Source organism: Capra hircus, chromosome 8 (assembly GCF_001704415.2).
Source record: "Capra hircus breed San Clemente chromosome 8, ASM170441v1, whole genome shotgun sequence".
Lineage (NCBI taxonomy): Eukaryota > Metazoa > Chordata > Mammalia > Artiodactyla > Bovidae > Capra > Capra hircus.
In genome coordinates, this window is record NC_030815.1 from 24,561,430 (window position 1) to 24,577,527 (window position 16,098).

Sequence of the window (16,098 nt, forward strand, 5' to 3'; positions counted from 1 at the left end):
TTGTTCTATACTACTCAATATTGTACGATTATAATCTTCCATAGTTAAAAAAGAAAAAAAAAAGAATTTAAGGTGAGGGAGCAGGTGACAAAAACCAAATTGGGGTATGAATTTCAGCTACTGCAACTGCAAAGAAATGGGAAGAGAAAGTAGTGGGAGGTGTAGAGAGACCCCAGATGCATGCGATATTTCTTAAGGGGCAGCGGAGCTGGAAAGAATATGTAAAGAGATAAGAACAAGGAACATGGGAGCTGGGGGAGCCTGGGCTCTGAAGGTGGGAATAAAAAGCAGGAATCTTCCAAATAGGAAAAGTGAGACTCTGGGAAAGAGACTGAAGGCGGATGAACCCATGAGGATTTCAGAGAGTGTATGGAATCCTGCAGTAATGAGAGGTGAATGAAAAAGGAGAGACTTGAAATGGAAAGTGAAACACTAAAGATTCTTAGATTGGCCTCAAGCAAGGGAATATCATTCTAGAGTTCTGAAGGCCAAAATAACATAGGTCATGCTAACCAAAACTAGGGGAGAAAATCAGATTGATAAAAATTCAACAGAATTAACCACACAGGGCTTCCCAGGTGGCACTAGTGGTAAAGAACCAGACTTCCAATGCAGCAGACATGAGACGCAGGTTTGATCTCTGGGTGGGGAAGATCCCCTGGAGGAGGAAATAGCAACCCACTCCAGTATTCTTGCCTGGAGAATTCCATGGGTAGAGGAATCTGGAGGGCTACAGTCCATAGGGTCGCACAGAGTCGGGCGCGACTGAAGCGACTTAGCACACAACCACACAGAACAATCCTGATTTTCTAAGGTGTATTTAGTATTTCTACTTTCGTTTTCTTTTATGTTGGTTGTAGTCTTGGCAACCGCAGAAACTTTGTATTCTGTTCATTGTGATCTTACGTAGCAGTTTGACTTAAATGGAAGTTCTGTCTATGGAAATGATCCATTCCCTGGTTTCAGAGAGAAACACAATCTGGTTCACAGCATTGAAGCTGACAGTCTGTGATTTGCACAAACAATTCTGAAAGGGCCCACTTGTCATAATTGCAGACCAAGTTTCAGAAGTCCAGCCGGGAGAAAGTGACTCAGGCTCTGCAGGGGCAGTTAGAACATGTGACCTCCTGTGATTCTCTTTCACAGTCAACTGTGGCACCTTCAGATTGGAAAGTTAAACATACAGTTTTCAAGCCTCTGTGTCCTCCTCCCATGTGCGCAGAAGTCATCACTAGTCAATCTCAGCAGCCTTTCCCGGTGAGCCCAGCCAGATAGGAACTCAAAATTGTCCTCAGCTCAGCTCTCCAGGCAAACTCCCACCCACCAACTGTAATTGCCAGGGGACTTGAGACTCATCTGCCACCAGCCACTCTTCTTATAGATCTCCATAGCTTGTGGTCTGTAACTTAGTTCTAGCCTGTGATTCATATTAGCTTGTTTTAGATAAAACAAGTAACAAAACAAAAGAAAAATAATTTTCAGGTGCTAGGAAAGATTGAAGGCAAGAGGGGAAGGGGGCGACAGAAGTTGGAGATAGTTGGGTGGCATCACTGACTCCATGGACATGAGTTTGAGTGAACTCTGGGAGATAGTGACGGACACAGAATCTGGAGTGCTGGAGTGCATGGGGTCACAAAGAGTTAGATGTGACTTAGCACCTGAATAACAGCAGCAATGCCAAAGTAGTCCATTCATCTTGAAATTAAAACCCCAGGGCCTCCCACGTCTGTAACACAGTCTCAAATTCAGAACTATATAAAAGAGATATCCATCACTTCAGAGAAGAAAAATTCCGCATGAAGTCCATATACCTCACTGTAGAGATATGTAGAAAATGAGTTAATGATTTAATGTTCTTAGTTACCCAGGGTCTTTAATAATCTTGCATACTGTCTGTGTAGACTCAGGCATAAAATTGGAAGACAGTGAGACAATCAGAAGCTGACCAACAATGTTCTAAAGATGTAGAAGCTGATAGAAAGAGAAGATGTCTTCTGATCCATCTCTAGAAGTACACAAAATATTTTTAAATATGTTCCAGACATGAAGGGCTAAATTAAGAAAAAATTAAATTGTATCTAGTATACTCTGTTTCCCAAGCAAAGAAGGATGTAACAAGTGTTTCTTAAAAAGGTTTCCATCAGAAATGATACAGGATTCAGTTATCTGGAAGATGCATTTGTTCATAATTCTCATTCGACGTTGTGGCTAGTGAACTGCATTAATTAGTGAAGGGTTTTCTTCACTACAGATTTATAAATTTCTGCAGTTATATGAATTCCAGTCACATAAATGCCTTCTAAGAAAGCACAAGAAAAACTCCCCAGTGATGGAGAATGTTGGACATGAGTCTGCACAAGTTGTTAAGGTGGCCAAAGAGAACACGTCTGAGCTGAGCAAAGCAGCTGAACAGCCATGAAATCATGAAATTGAGGTGATGAGCTGGCTTGAGGATGGTGAGGGCAGGTACAGAGGATATTCATCACTGAAAGAGAAAGGATCTCTGCCTTCAAGTTGTTCTTAATGAATTACATACAGCTGGTGGAATTACATACAGCTCAGACCTGTCAGAGATTATTTTTATGGACAGTATTAAACATCATATTTTGCAATGCCTCCTTTCTTTACCTGGAATGAAATTCACAGGTAATAAACCTAAGTGAGAGGGAAGATGGAAGATAGCTTCTGGGTTCCTCACCAAGGCAGTGAGTGGTCAGAAAAGGGGGGCTATTAACCAAGTGAGGAGAAGGGCTGATTTGCCAGGTGGTTGGAAACAGTAACGTGTCACTCAGAAGAACACATGACTTAGGAAGCCTCACTTTGCTGGAAGCACACAGGTCTGTAGGACAAGGCAGCCAGGCCAAGTGTCAGGAATGCACCAAAGCCAAAGGCCCAGGCAAGACTGAAGACAAGCATGTGCTGTGGATGCATGTGGCAGGATGGATGAATCTCAGGAACATGTGAAGGAGCCAGATGCAAAAGGCTACATTCTGTGTGATTCCATTTATATGAGCGTCTGGAAGAGGCGAAACTGTAATAACTGAAAGCAGATCAGTGGTTGCTTGGGACTGGGGGTTGGAAATGGGATTGACTGCAGAGGGGCATGAAGGAACTTTCAAGATGATGATGGAAGTGTTCCGTACCGTGAATGTGCTGGTGGTCCACGATGTTAACATTGGCCAAAACTCATCGAACTATGCACTTAACATGGATGAATTACAAACAAATGATACTTCAGTCGTGTCCAACTCTTTGCAACCCCATGACTATACAGTCCATGGAATTCTCCAGGCCGGAATACTGGAGTGGGTAGCCTTTCCCTTCTTCAGGGCATCATCCCAACCCAGGGATTGAACCCAGGTCTCCCACATTGCAGGCAGATTCTTTACCCACTGAGCCACAAGGGAAGCTCAAGAATATTGGAGTGGGTAGCCTATCCCTTCTCCAGCAGATCTTCCTGATCCAGGAATCAAACTGGGGTCTCCCACATTGCAGGCAGATTCTTTACCAACTGAGCTATGAGGAAAGCTGCTTTTAAAAATCAGGTATGTAGACTGGCCTAGAGGTGGAATCAATCACATAAGACCTTGACGCTGAGGCAGCAGCTCTGAGGGCCAGCATATGAGACTGGGCGTAAGACATAGGGGATGCCAGTACAGATATAACCTGGACAGAGCACTGGGTGTTAGACTGGGGTGTGTTTTTTTTTCTGCAAACATACATTGCACGTCTACAACATGCCAGGCACTGGACTAGGCCCCCAGTATGAAGTGATGATGGAGGAATCACAGAGTTCAATTTGGAACTTGGGATAAAACTCCAAACTCAACTCCAGGCTCAACAGTCTACTGAATTTTGACTGATAAGTAAGCTCATCACAGCATGGCTACTGGAATGACTTTAGATTAACTTTTCAGCTGGGAATGATGCTTTCATAATGAAGAATATTCATCAGTGTTGACAAAGGATGAGGACACTAATCCCCTCTGGCAGAGATATTTCTTCATGATGAGTGCTAGCTTGTCATTGTGTTCATTCAGCATATTTCTTGAGCACCTAGCACGTGTTAGGCATGGAAAAAGACATGCATAAGAATGAGTCTGCATTCTCAAGAGGATTATAAACTAGAAGAAGAGAGAAGACAGTCTTACTTCTCTGATCATAACCAAGGTAGCGTGCGATCAAGTATCCTAGGAGAACATCAATGTGCTACAGTGCTCAGAAGAGCATGTGCCCACTTCTTCAGGCTGTGGAGGGGCATTTCCATGACAGATCTTGTCTGCACCTGGCCCATTTATTATCTGAGGCTGGGCCCTACGAGTGAAAGGCCTTTATCCTCAGGGAAGCAGATTCACAACTTAGCTGTCGTAACCAAGACTGGGAGATGAACAGGAGGCATTCTGAGATGGGCTAAGTTGATCACCAGTTTCGAGGTCACCAAGTGCAACGGTGAAGGTGAGGCAAAGCTGTGAGTTGGCTCGTCAGACTAGTTGAATTTTTCCTGGCAGATACTAAGATGGTGCATAAAAGGGGAAAGAGTGGCTGGAGCAGAAGCAGAAGGGGCAGGTCATGTCACACCATATTGTAAAAGCAAATGAGGTCATCAGAGCTTCAGATCTGTGCTGCCTGTGACTGTTAGGTCCACCTCTGAGCTTGTTTCTGAAGGGCTACTTCATTTTTAGTTTTCACATTTTAGAAGGTAGCACATTATTTGTCTTTGAAGCAGGTTGATGTTCCATCAATGCAAGTTGACCACTCTATGAGGTCTCTTCACATGGAAGTTAGAGCATATAGTTCTCCCCTTCAGAAGTCTTTCAACCGTGTCCACAGAACTGACTTTATAGGGGGCTATTGATGTTGGCACCAGAAAAAAAAATAGAAGCCGATGTGTAAAAATATCTGTGAATTAATGCCTGTTTGAGTTGTAAATCCTGTTTGTTGTTTGCTTTTGTGTTTTTATTTGTGCTTGTGTGTTTGCGTATCCGCCTATGTGTACCATACTTTGTTTTCTTTGCAGATGGCTTGGCTGTCTGTGAAAAACTGGTCTACTCAAGGACATTGCTGACTCTTTTTAATGAGGCCAGCGTCATGGCTTCAGTTCCCATTTGGCCAGTTAGCTTTGCGCTCTGCTTCCTTTTGTAGCCAGAGGCTGCTCCCTAATCATCACATCCAAGCTGCCTCCCATGGGATGGGAAAATAAGGGGAAAGGCAGATTATCAGGGCTGGTCCACAGCTGCAGTTCTAGCTTATGGTCAGCCAGAGGCCTCTAGAAATATTGGCTATGATCATTCATCAGGTTGTTCTTTGTCTTCACATGAACCAATTCTTAAATTTTCTTTGGGTTGGGTCCCTGAAGAAATCTGTTTTAAGCTCTGTTCTCTTAACCAGTAGACTAGATTATTTCAGCATCCATTCTCTTTACCACCAGAGTAGACTCCTGGGACCCAATTAGTACCATTATTTTTGGTCTTTGGAAGGTATTGCATCTCTGGTTTCTTACATTTTCAGCTCTTGAATCTGTCAAAGAATCTGCTAACAAGAGCTAACATTTATTGAGTACTTCCTCTGTGCCAAGGCCTTCTACATGAATTATCTCCTTTAATCCTCAAAATGGCTTTTGAGATAGAACATAGTGTTCCTTTTTTCCAATGAGGACCAAGGTATAGAGCAGTCACATTGCCAGGTGTTCACAAAGTTGGGGCTCAGACTTCTGCAGTCTGCTTCCAGCTCCCGTGCTCTTCAGACACTGTCTTGACTCTTCCCTGCAAATATGACCGCGTGGGCAGAAGACCTAGAAACTGAGTGATTACTGCAGATTTACACTGCTCTGAGTTGATAGCTGATTTAGAGGAGGAATTCCCTGGTGGCTCAGACAGCAAAGCGTTTGCCCACAATGAGGGAGACCAGGGTTCGATCCCTGGGTTGGGAAGATCCCGTGGAGAAGGAAATGGCAACCCACTCCAGTACTCTTGCCTGGAAAATCCCATGGAGGGAGGAGCCTGGTAGGCTACAGTCCATGGGGTCTCAAAGAGTTGGACACAACTGAGCAACTTCACTCACTTAGAGGAGGGTACCCTTTATGAAGGCTTTGAGAAACCTACACAGAGTGTTAAAAAGTGAAGACATCACTTTGCTGGCAAAGGTTCATATAGTCGAATCTATGGTCTTTTCAATGGATGTATGGATCCAGTGTACGGATGTGAGAATTGGAACATAAAAAAGCTGGGCAACGAAGAATTGATGCTTTCAAATTGTGGTGCTGAAGAAGACTCTTGAGAGTCCCTTGGACAGCAAGGAGATCAAACCAGTCAATCCTAAAGGAAATCAACCCTGATTATTCATTGGAAGGACTGATGCTGAAGCTGAGGTTAGGTTAAAGCTCCAATACTTTGGCCACCTGATGTGAACAACTGACTCATTGGAAAGAACTCTGATGCTGGGCAAGATTGCAGGCAAAAGGAGAAGAGGGTGGCAGAGGATAAGATGGTTGGATAGCATCACCATTTCAATGGACATGAATTTGGGCAAACTCTGGGAGACAGTGAGGGAGATGGTGATGGACAGGAGGCCTGGCAGGCTACAGTCCGTGGGATCGCAGAGTCAGACACGACTTAGTGACTGAACAGCTTTATGTCACCCTTATTGGAGCTAGATCCTAGACAGCCACCTGGCAACTGTGCAAACTGGACAAGCTCTTTCTGTGCCAGCGGCTAAATCCTTTTCCTGTGCACTGTCGTCTTTCTTAGTTGAAGCACATGCCACTCGGTGTAGGTGGACCATTATTTGGACCTCCAAAATATTTTACTGGACAGACGTATTTAAACACCCTAATACTTGTGACCAAATGACACCTGTATTTGAGGCATCCGTTGATTCACATGTACTCTCTCCATAGGTCAATTTTGGGAAGTGATTGTCTATACTGCAAGAAACTCCATGTTAAAGTCCAAGTATAGTGTTCTCCCTGATGGCTCACACCCCCAACCTTTACCATGAAGATAGGTTCTGGTAGCTTAAGAAGCTGAATAGTAAAACATCAGTGGGTTTTTTTTTTTTTTTTAACGCACTAGTGTTTCATATCTCCCTGTCGCTTTTGAAATACCCCAAAACATTTTTGAGTAGGACAACTCAAGATGTAGATCAACAAATATTATCTTAAAAGAAAAAGTTTAGTATTTCTCTGTTCTTGTAATAAAAGTGAATACAAAATGCCTACTGCCTTATCTCAAGAAACAAAAGTTTTTATACCTTGATTCTTGAAACTATTTAGTTGTTACTTCAGACTTCTGGATGCTTCCAGTGTTTGCTGCCGCTGCTCCTTAGTCACTCAGTCCTGTCCAGCTCTTTGAGACCCCATGGACTGTAGCCCTCCAGGCTGCTCTGTCCATGGGATCTCCCAGGCAAGAATACTGCAGTGGGTTGCCATTCCCTTCTCCAGGGGATCTTCCCAGAGATTGAATCCACGTCTCCTGCTTGGCAGACAGATTCTTTACCACTGAGCCACCTCGGAAGCCCGCTTACAGTGTTTACAAGTTGGCTAATATTTGACACTGATTCCTTTTTAGTATCTAAATGGTGTCTGAGTGATCTTTGATCTTGAACTCTTCTTGATGATTTCTATATTTCCCATCATCCACATCTTCTGAATTGCTTGGGGGAGAGGAGGCAGGGGGTTATAGTTTGTTTTTAATCAAAATTGGTAAAACTCACTAAGTCTTCTTATTTTGGAATGAGTATCTTTAGACCCAGACAATTTCACTAAAGCCAGTTTTATTAAATAACTTTGAGTCATTTCCTCCTGGTCTAGCTTTCTCAGCCTGCCAGCGCACGTGGGTGGTACAGTCTGTGAAACAGAATACAGTCTGACCCCTTTCAGAGATTGTCTTATAAACATAAAACCCAATAACTCATCCTAACCCCTTAAATCCTCTTGCATTTGATGTCCCTCCTTGTCGGTGGCTCAGTATCTACCCAGATTCCTTCTGCCCAATAGAATTAAATATTGCTTTCCCTATTCCACAAAATACCCTTACAGGTTGTCTCCTGGTTTGGGCTTTCTTTCTACAGGTGAATTTTATTTCCTTCACTTCTTAAACAGTTTGGTTTAACTTCCTTGTTTTGTAGCATTCTCTCCTGTTGGTACAGGGGCTAACTTTAGTCAGTTAGATTCATTTTCTTACCTTAACTTTTTCTCTTATGTTCTGAAGTTCTTTCCCCATGTAGCATCCAACTCTTTGCCAGGGAGTGGGGGGCGTTTAGTTTTTGCTTTCTAATTTGCCCACCTAGTCTCCTGAATCTAATTAGTGTTTGAAATAATATATTAGATTCTCCTGAATCTAATGTGTTATCCTTATTTGGCAGGTTTTTATTCTTTATTAGAATCTGGCATGGTACTACCAGTTATCAATTGGATGCCTTATGACTTGCTTGACCTTGCTGTCCACCTGGAGAATGAAGGTCATAGTACCTAATTTGGGGGATTGTCCTGTCGGTTTTATTAACTAATGACTCCCCACTGCATAAGATGGCTTATGGCACTTCAGTCAGCGTTAGCACCACTTTTACTTATGAGACCTAGTTCATAGAGTTGTCTCTGCTCATAGGCTTTCCACCTTTTATTCTCCTTTGTCACCTTTCACAACGTCCTCATCACTGTCACCAAGAGGAGGAGGGAGTGGTTTCAAACTCAGAGTTCACAGTCCTTATCTGAATATCCGCTGTTAAATGGATGTTGGCCAGCTTAAGTGAGATGCCCTGTGACTGCGTTTTTCACAGGCCTTCCCTTTGTGCCACTTGTGATATCAAGCATTTTCCTGTCTACTGATAGAAGGTGATAATTCTTGTAAAGGTAAGAACCTAAATTCCCTTGAAAGACTTGGGTTAATGGGAGAGATATCAGTGGTACCCAGGTGATTGACTTGGTAAGCAGTCTTTCCTGCTGAGAATGAATCTTGTTTATCTCCATCTTTTATCTCAATGCAGAAATGTTTTTCTATTGTATACATTTGTGTGAAATTACCTTTTCTGCTCCATTTCCTGTCCCTTCCATGGTGCTTCTTGATCAGGAGTGCTATTCTGAGCAGTGCTTGCTGCCCCCTTGTCTTGGGGACATCTGTCACGTGAGAATACAGCCATGAATAGCCACCTCTTCCCCATCATTCCCACTGCTCCTCTTTCTCCAATGTTAGAGACCTCTTTGGGATCTTTTCCTCTTTGACCAAAATTTCCAGTAAAGGAGTTTTAGGAAATCCCAATACAGACCATCTGTAAGTTCCCTGAGATAAAAAACAATGACTTTGAACCAGTTTTGACAGCTAAATGTTCCTATAAATACCTTTATTAAAGTTTTAGTTTCTGTGAGAGAAGAGACGCTTAGATGACTGTGAGATTCTTTGTCAGGGATGAGTTCAAACATAGGAGGGAAACAAATAAAAATAACCTACTAAATCGAGGCAGACTGTCAATACTACTGTAACAGAGGAATCCTCATGATAAGAAGAAAAAGGAAATTAATTTTACCTGGGAAAATCTTGGAAGGCTTCATGGAAGAGGTGGGGGTCAAAGGACAAATGGAAATTCAACAGACTTCTGCAGTAGGATGAGCCAAGGATAGTATTCCAGACAAGGGGTATAGCTAAACAACTGGTGACTCCTTTCCCTCAGAGTGAGTGTGTGTGTGTGTGTGTGTGTGTGTGTGTGTGTACAAAAATGTGTAATAAAGAAAAGAATTGCAGTGGCAAGTACATCCTTGGGAAAGCTGGTTGCCACCATGGTTTTACAGCTGTAAAAGCTACAAAAACTTACTTTTACTCTAAATAAGCTCAGAAAGATAATATCAGGTGGGGAGGGAAGGAGAGAATAGGGGACAAGTGTGTTTATATCTCATTCCCGTCTGATTTTTCCTTTGGAAATGGAAAGCTTTTTGTTATCTATCAGAATCTTTCTGGTGGAATTGTGTCTGTCAATCTTATCCCATCCCACTTGAAGCCCCGAAAACAAGTCTGTCCCTCACAGCAATGACCTTTCTTTAAAAGGCAAATCTGGCCTGACATCACTGATGTTTTGAATTCAGCAGTCAAAGCTTTAGAGGGATCTCTTTCTGAAGGAAAGAAAGTGTGTCAGCCCTAAAGTGACAGCCCCCTGCTTGCTGCGGAGAGCGATACTGGTTTTTGTGATAATCAGTGGCAAGGGCAATTTCAGAGCTGAGAAATGATCTGTTGGTGAAAGCACAATTTCTCTTCAGATCTTCTTCAACAGGAGTCTGACAACAAGCAAGAAACTCAAATAGTTTATGTTTTACTTGGTGAGGGAAAAAAGACAGGTCAGATTTCTATGCACCAAAATATACCTGTTTAATGCTTAGTTGTACAAAATGGCGAGGGTTCCTTGCATTCTGTCTAAAGCCCAGATCCTGCTCAACTGTGCACCTAACGTGAGTTCCTTAATGGCAATGACTGAGTTGCTTTACATAATTTCCTAAGTGATATCATAGACATGTTCCAATTCACTCTTCCTAGCACTCCTGGAAAGGATTATCACCGTGTTACAGCCAGGGAGGCTGCAGCCAGAGAGGCTGATAGCATTCTCAAGATCACACAAGTGCAAAGATGCTGGAACAACCCCAGATCCAGTGCCCTTTGTGTTTCAAACAGAGCTGCTTCTCTAAGGATGGGCTTCTTTCTCTTTAAAAAGACAGAACCTGACAAGAACAATTCTCAGAGGTTCCTTACAAACCTAAAAAGTTTATGTTTGTGATTCAGAGTGAAAAATTAGTGTAAGGTCTTCTTTCTTGCAGAACCAATGTAGGGAGCCCAAAACTGAGGTGTGGGGCGGGCCAGAGCCCCTTGGTGCTTGGGCTACTGGAGACACCCTCATTGTCACCACCCCCCATGCTGTTCTTGACCTCAGACATACTGTCTTTGGGATCCACCTAGAAATGCTCATCCTTTCACGTTCTCTCCTGAGCCCCACTTGTTCCACACTCCTCTTGGCCATCATGCATGAAAAACACACATTTATGTTTTGCCACCATGTTGGTGGGCTCACATGATGAAGAATTCGCTTGTAATGCAAGAGACTGGGGTTCAATCCCTGGGTCAGAATCATCCCCTGGAGAAGGGAACGGCCACTCCAGCATTCTCACCTGGAGAATTCCATGGACACAGGAGACTGGTGGGCTAAAGTCCATGGGCTCACAAAGAGTTGGGCACAACTGAGTGAGTAACCCTTTCATTTTTTTCCTTTTAAAATATACCACATTTATTTTGTTATTTGTGGAAATTTCACTCTGAAGTACAAAATATGTCCTTACTTTGCTCTCACAGCCACAGGCTCACAAACTAAAATATGCTAAATCAGAGTCCTGAATAATTAATTATAGCAATGCAGCACAGGCTGTGAGGAACAAAGACATTTTTTAAGGTTGAAAAAAGTAATGTCGTTTATAGTTAACCACCAGTATAAAATATTCCTTAAATGATGGCAATTCCCAATATCATGGAATTAGAAATGAATAGAAATAAAATTACATTAATACAGCAGCTCATGTAATCTCATGGGACTTGGATGTATTATAACACCCAGGCATCTTTTATGTCCTTGGTTATATGCCCCCTCTGTCTGTATCTTTACAGTGTATAGCTGGAATACTAAAATTATTCTTTCCACCAGTGGGAATTATGAGCATCTAGGGAAACTATACAAAATAGAATGTAATAGAATAGGATGTCTTTTCTCACCTTTGAAAGTGAAAGTCACTCAGTCGTGTCCTACTCTTTGCGACCCCATGGACTGTATAGTCCATGGAATTCTATAGACTGGAATACTGGAGTGGGTAGCCTATCCCTTCTCCAGGGGATCTTCCCAACCCAGGAATTGAACTGGGGTCTTCCGCATTGCAGGCAGATTCCTTACCAACTGAGCTATCACACATGGACACACAGATCCAAGAAATCAAGCTGACAACAGGCACACACACAGGCACAGAGGTGCCCATTGACAAAATGACATCCAGGCAGACACACAGACACACAGACACACAGTCATCAAGTGACGGACATCCCAACACACAGACACACTCATGGACCTCTTGACACAGAGGACAGACAGGCACTGACCATCTGATAGAGACACACACTCCAACACACTGCCGTGCCGAATTCTCCATGTGGCATTCCTAAGTATTGTGTATTTCTTATCCCCCTTGTGCAGTTTCATTTCTTGTCAAAGTTTGTTCTGGACGTTTCAATCAAAGATTAGTTCAGGACAAAGGCCCTATTTAAGTAAATATACTTTTAGACTTAGTGATTAAAGAATAAGAATTACTAATGTAATCATTTACCTACAAAATTTTCAATGTGAACAAGTAGCATTAACGATGACAAATATTCCTAATGAGGAATCCTAATTTCAGATATATACAAGTATCCCTTAAGCAAAATGTGAAAATGTCATGATTTTTTAATAAGCATGGACTTTATATATCAAGCATATTGTGTAAGAATATAGAGAAATTTTACATAAGCTAAGGTCACATGAGGAAAACAGAACTGTAATTTCAAATTAAATAAGCTAGAATTGGAGATAGATAATAGCATGATGATTAAGGACACAGACCTTGGGTAGACTGCCTGGATTCAGACTCAGCTCTTTCATTTACTACAGGAAGCTTTAGGTAAGTAATTTAATTTTCCCCTTCCTCAGTTTTGCCCTTCTAAAACATGGAGATAAAAACAGAACTTATCTCACAGGCTGTTATAAGGATTCAATGAGTGAATCTATATGAAAAATGTAGACCCTTCCTGGCATAGTAAGCACAGAGTTAAGTGTCATCTTTAAAAACTACATACGTGTTAACTGAGGCTGAATGCCCTTATTCCTCAGAAGCCAGTCTTACACCTACATTCATTTGAATCTTCTTGTTGTCCCAATACTCTATTTCCGGAAGAGAACAGAAATCAACAATTCTAAGCACCATCTCTCCCCACCATCAATAATACCAGCACTTTTATCATCAGTATCTCCAACAATTCACCTTATTCTCATTTTGCATAAATCTTTGAACTTGAGGTGAGAGATGCTCTTCCTCCCTAAGCTCCAACTCCCTCCCTAAGCTCACAACTCCCATGTGGAGAGGGACTAGTGTGTTTTCAGGTGGGAAGCATATCATATGTAGTTTATAGTCACAATGACTAAGTACCCAGATTCATAAATTAACTTTCACTGATTAGAGTAGTTTCAGTTATCTCAATAAACTCAGCCTCACTCAATTGAGTTCCAACAAGCTTCCACCAGGAAGAAGGGGGCAAAAATGTAAAGTTATGGGAAATCCTGCCCTCTGTGGATTAAGCAGATCCCTGGCACATTGCGTGTGTGAGTGTTACGCATGTCAGTATCATCCTAATGTGCTGCAGGAACAGTTAGTGTTGAGAACTGCTGTCCTAAGCGACATGCTAACAGTGACGTATTGCCAGCACTTTGCAAACTGGAGAGGCATACACAGATGTTCATCATTATTTTTGGTAAGTATACGTTATAGAGAGAAGGCTCAGACATGACACGTCTGCTCTTTCCAAAGCATGAGAGAGTGTTTGGGACAGTTGTCCTGAGACATGGTGTCTGTGACAATGAGCCTTTCTTACCCATCCTCTGGAGCATATCTGGATTAGGCTTGCCTGCTGGCCCATCAATACCAAGCACTCCACATACACAGAAATACGCCCCAAAGGTTCCATGCTCAATTGCTACCTTATAGGGACATTTCCATCAGTAGTGGTGGTGACAAGTGTGGAGAAGCAGCAACATGTCAAAAAATAAGCTAGAGATACTTCAAACAGAAAACATCAATGAAAAACATAAAACATAACAACTGACCTTAATAATGGGTCCTTTGATCTTGGCAACAGACAATTTAGTAGAAAATAGCTATTACAATAAACATTTTAATACTGTAATAGCCACTGAATTTAGTAAAATGCAGGTATAAGTAAATCAGGTATTTATAACTTTTCAATATTTAACATTAAGACAAAAATCCTTCATCTTAATAAGGTCAGAATAGCTTACATTTGATATGCAAAAAAAGAGCAGTCAAGATCAGTTCAGTTCAGTCATTCAGTCATGTCTGACTCTTTGCAACCCCATGAATAGCAGCGCGCCAGGCCTCCCTGTCCATCACCATCTCCCGGAGTTCACTCAGACTCATGTCCATCGAGTCAGTGATGCCATCCAGCCATCTCATCTTCTGTCGTCTCTTTCTCCTCCTGCCCCCAATCCCTCCCAGCATCAGAGTCTTTTCCAATGAGTCAACTCTTCGCATGAGGTGGCCAAGTACTGGAGTTTCAGCTTCAGCATCATTCCTTCCAAAGAACACCCAGGGCTGATCTCCTTTAGAATGGACTGGTTGGATCTCCTTGCAGTCCAAGGGACTCTCAAGAGTCTTCTCCAACACCACAGTTCAAAAGCATCAATTCTTCGGTGCTCAGCCTTCACAGTCCAACTCTCGCATCCATACATGACTACTGGAAAAACCATATCCTTGACTAGACGGACCTTAGTCGGCAAAGCAATGTCTCTGCTTTGGATATGCGATCTAGGTTGGTCATAACATTTCTTCCAAGGAGTAAGTGTCTTTTAATTTCATGGCTGCAGTCACCATCTGCAGTGATTTTGGAGCCCAAAAAAATAAAGTCTGACACTGTTTCCACTGTTTCCCCATCTATTTCCCAGTCAAGATCAGTAGTTAGTAAATCCAATCCGCTGATTTTTGTTAAGTGGGCAGATGATTAATGAATTCATTCAGATCTGTAGGAAAAAAAATAAACAGGATCTTAAGATCACGAAACATGAAAAGTCATAGCATCATAACCCCATATAAGCCACCCTCAGAGTCAGATCTAACAACAGCAGATCAGGTGAACAACCTTCATGCAGTCTGTGTGAGCAGGACCCATAGATATACTGCTAGTTAAGTTTCCTCCACGTTAGTGAACTCCCCAAGGAGTCAGCTTGGCACATGGACCCTGTGGTTTTGGTATACTGCCACCTGGTGTCAACCCTATGCCAGGCCATGGATTCTGATCCCTACAAACTGAGCTCTGGCTTAGCATTGTCACCAACGCTCTCCGATTGGGCAGCCTCCCAGATGGTAACTGGACACATCTTCACTGAGATCACCCTGCTCCCTCCAAGATGGACCAGATGCCCCTCCCAGGGCCTGCTGGAGTATCTCTCCCTCTGGCCCCGGATCCAGATGTGTGGACCCAGTACAGAACGTGAGGGAGTGTGTGTGTGCTTAGTCGCTCAGCTGTGTCCCAACTATTTGCAACCCCATGGACTGTAGCCCACCAGGCTGCTCTGTCCGTGGGATTACTGGAGTGAGTTGCCATTTCCTTCTCCAGGGGACCTTCCCAACCCAGGGATCAAACCTGTGCCTCCCACATTGGCAGGCAGATTCTTTACCACTGAGCCACTAGGGAAGCCTGAGGGAGTGTGTGCAGTGGGCCTAAAGCTGGGATACTGTCTAGCCTCTGTGCTACCTGGGGACACCCAGGCACATGAGGAACCAGTCCTCCTCAGCCTGCATCTTCCCCTCTCCCAAAAGCCAAGTCAGTCTCCCTCCCTACCACCTGTGCTGGATATTTAACCCCCTCTCCCCCCACAACCCTGCCATTCCAGCTTCTTCCATCCAGGGCAGACCCTAGCCTGAGTACGTGGGTGCCAGGTCCTCAGGAAGCCTACTAAGGTTGGTGCTGATGTTAGTAAAAGAAAAATGGAGACCTATTTGAGCAACAGAATTGATGGAATTTGCTGGTAGAGTGGATGTAGGAGAAAGGAGAACGAGAAAAATGCAGCAAGACGGCTAATTTTGAGGCTTGACAGTGCCTTCCTCTACTGAAAGATGGGAAAGATTAACAGGTTTGGGGAGCAGAAATAAAAATTTCCAGTGAACATGTGTTGATTTTGTAGTCCAAACACGTACATGTTAAGTGTTAAAAAAATATTTAAACAACCTAAAATAAACCAAAGAAATATGAAGATGTTTTGTAACATCTAAGTTTGTCATTGGACTGATTCCAACAGTGCAGAGAGAAATATCAA

General features: G+C 42.8%; 1 protein-coding gene across 4 annotated transcripts in view; it reads left to right on the plus strand.

Annotated features, from left to right (window-relative positions):
- Positions 1–16,098, plus strand: part of SLC24A2 (solute carrier family 24 member 2) — a 276,401-nt gene that overhangs the window by 147,661 nt on the left and 112,642 nt on the right. The window lies entirely within an intron of this gene.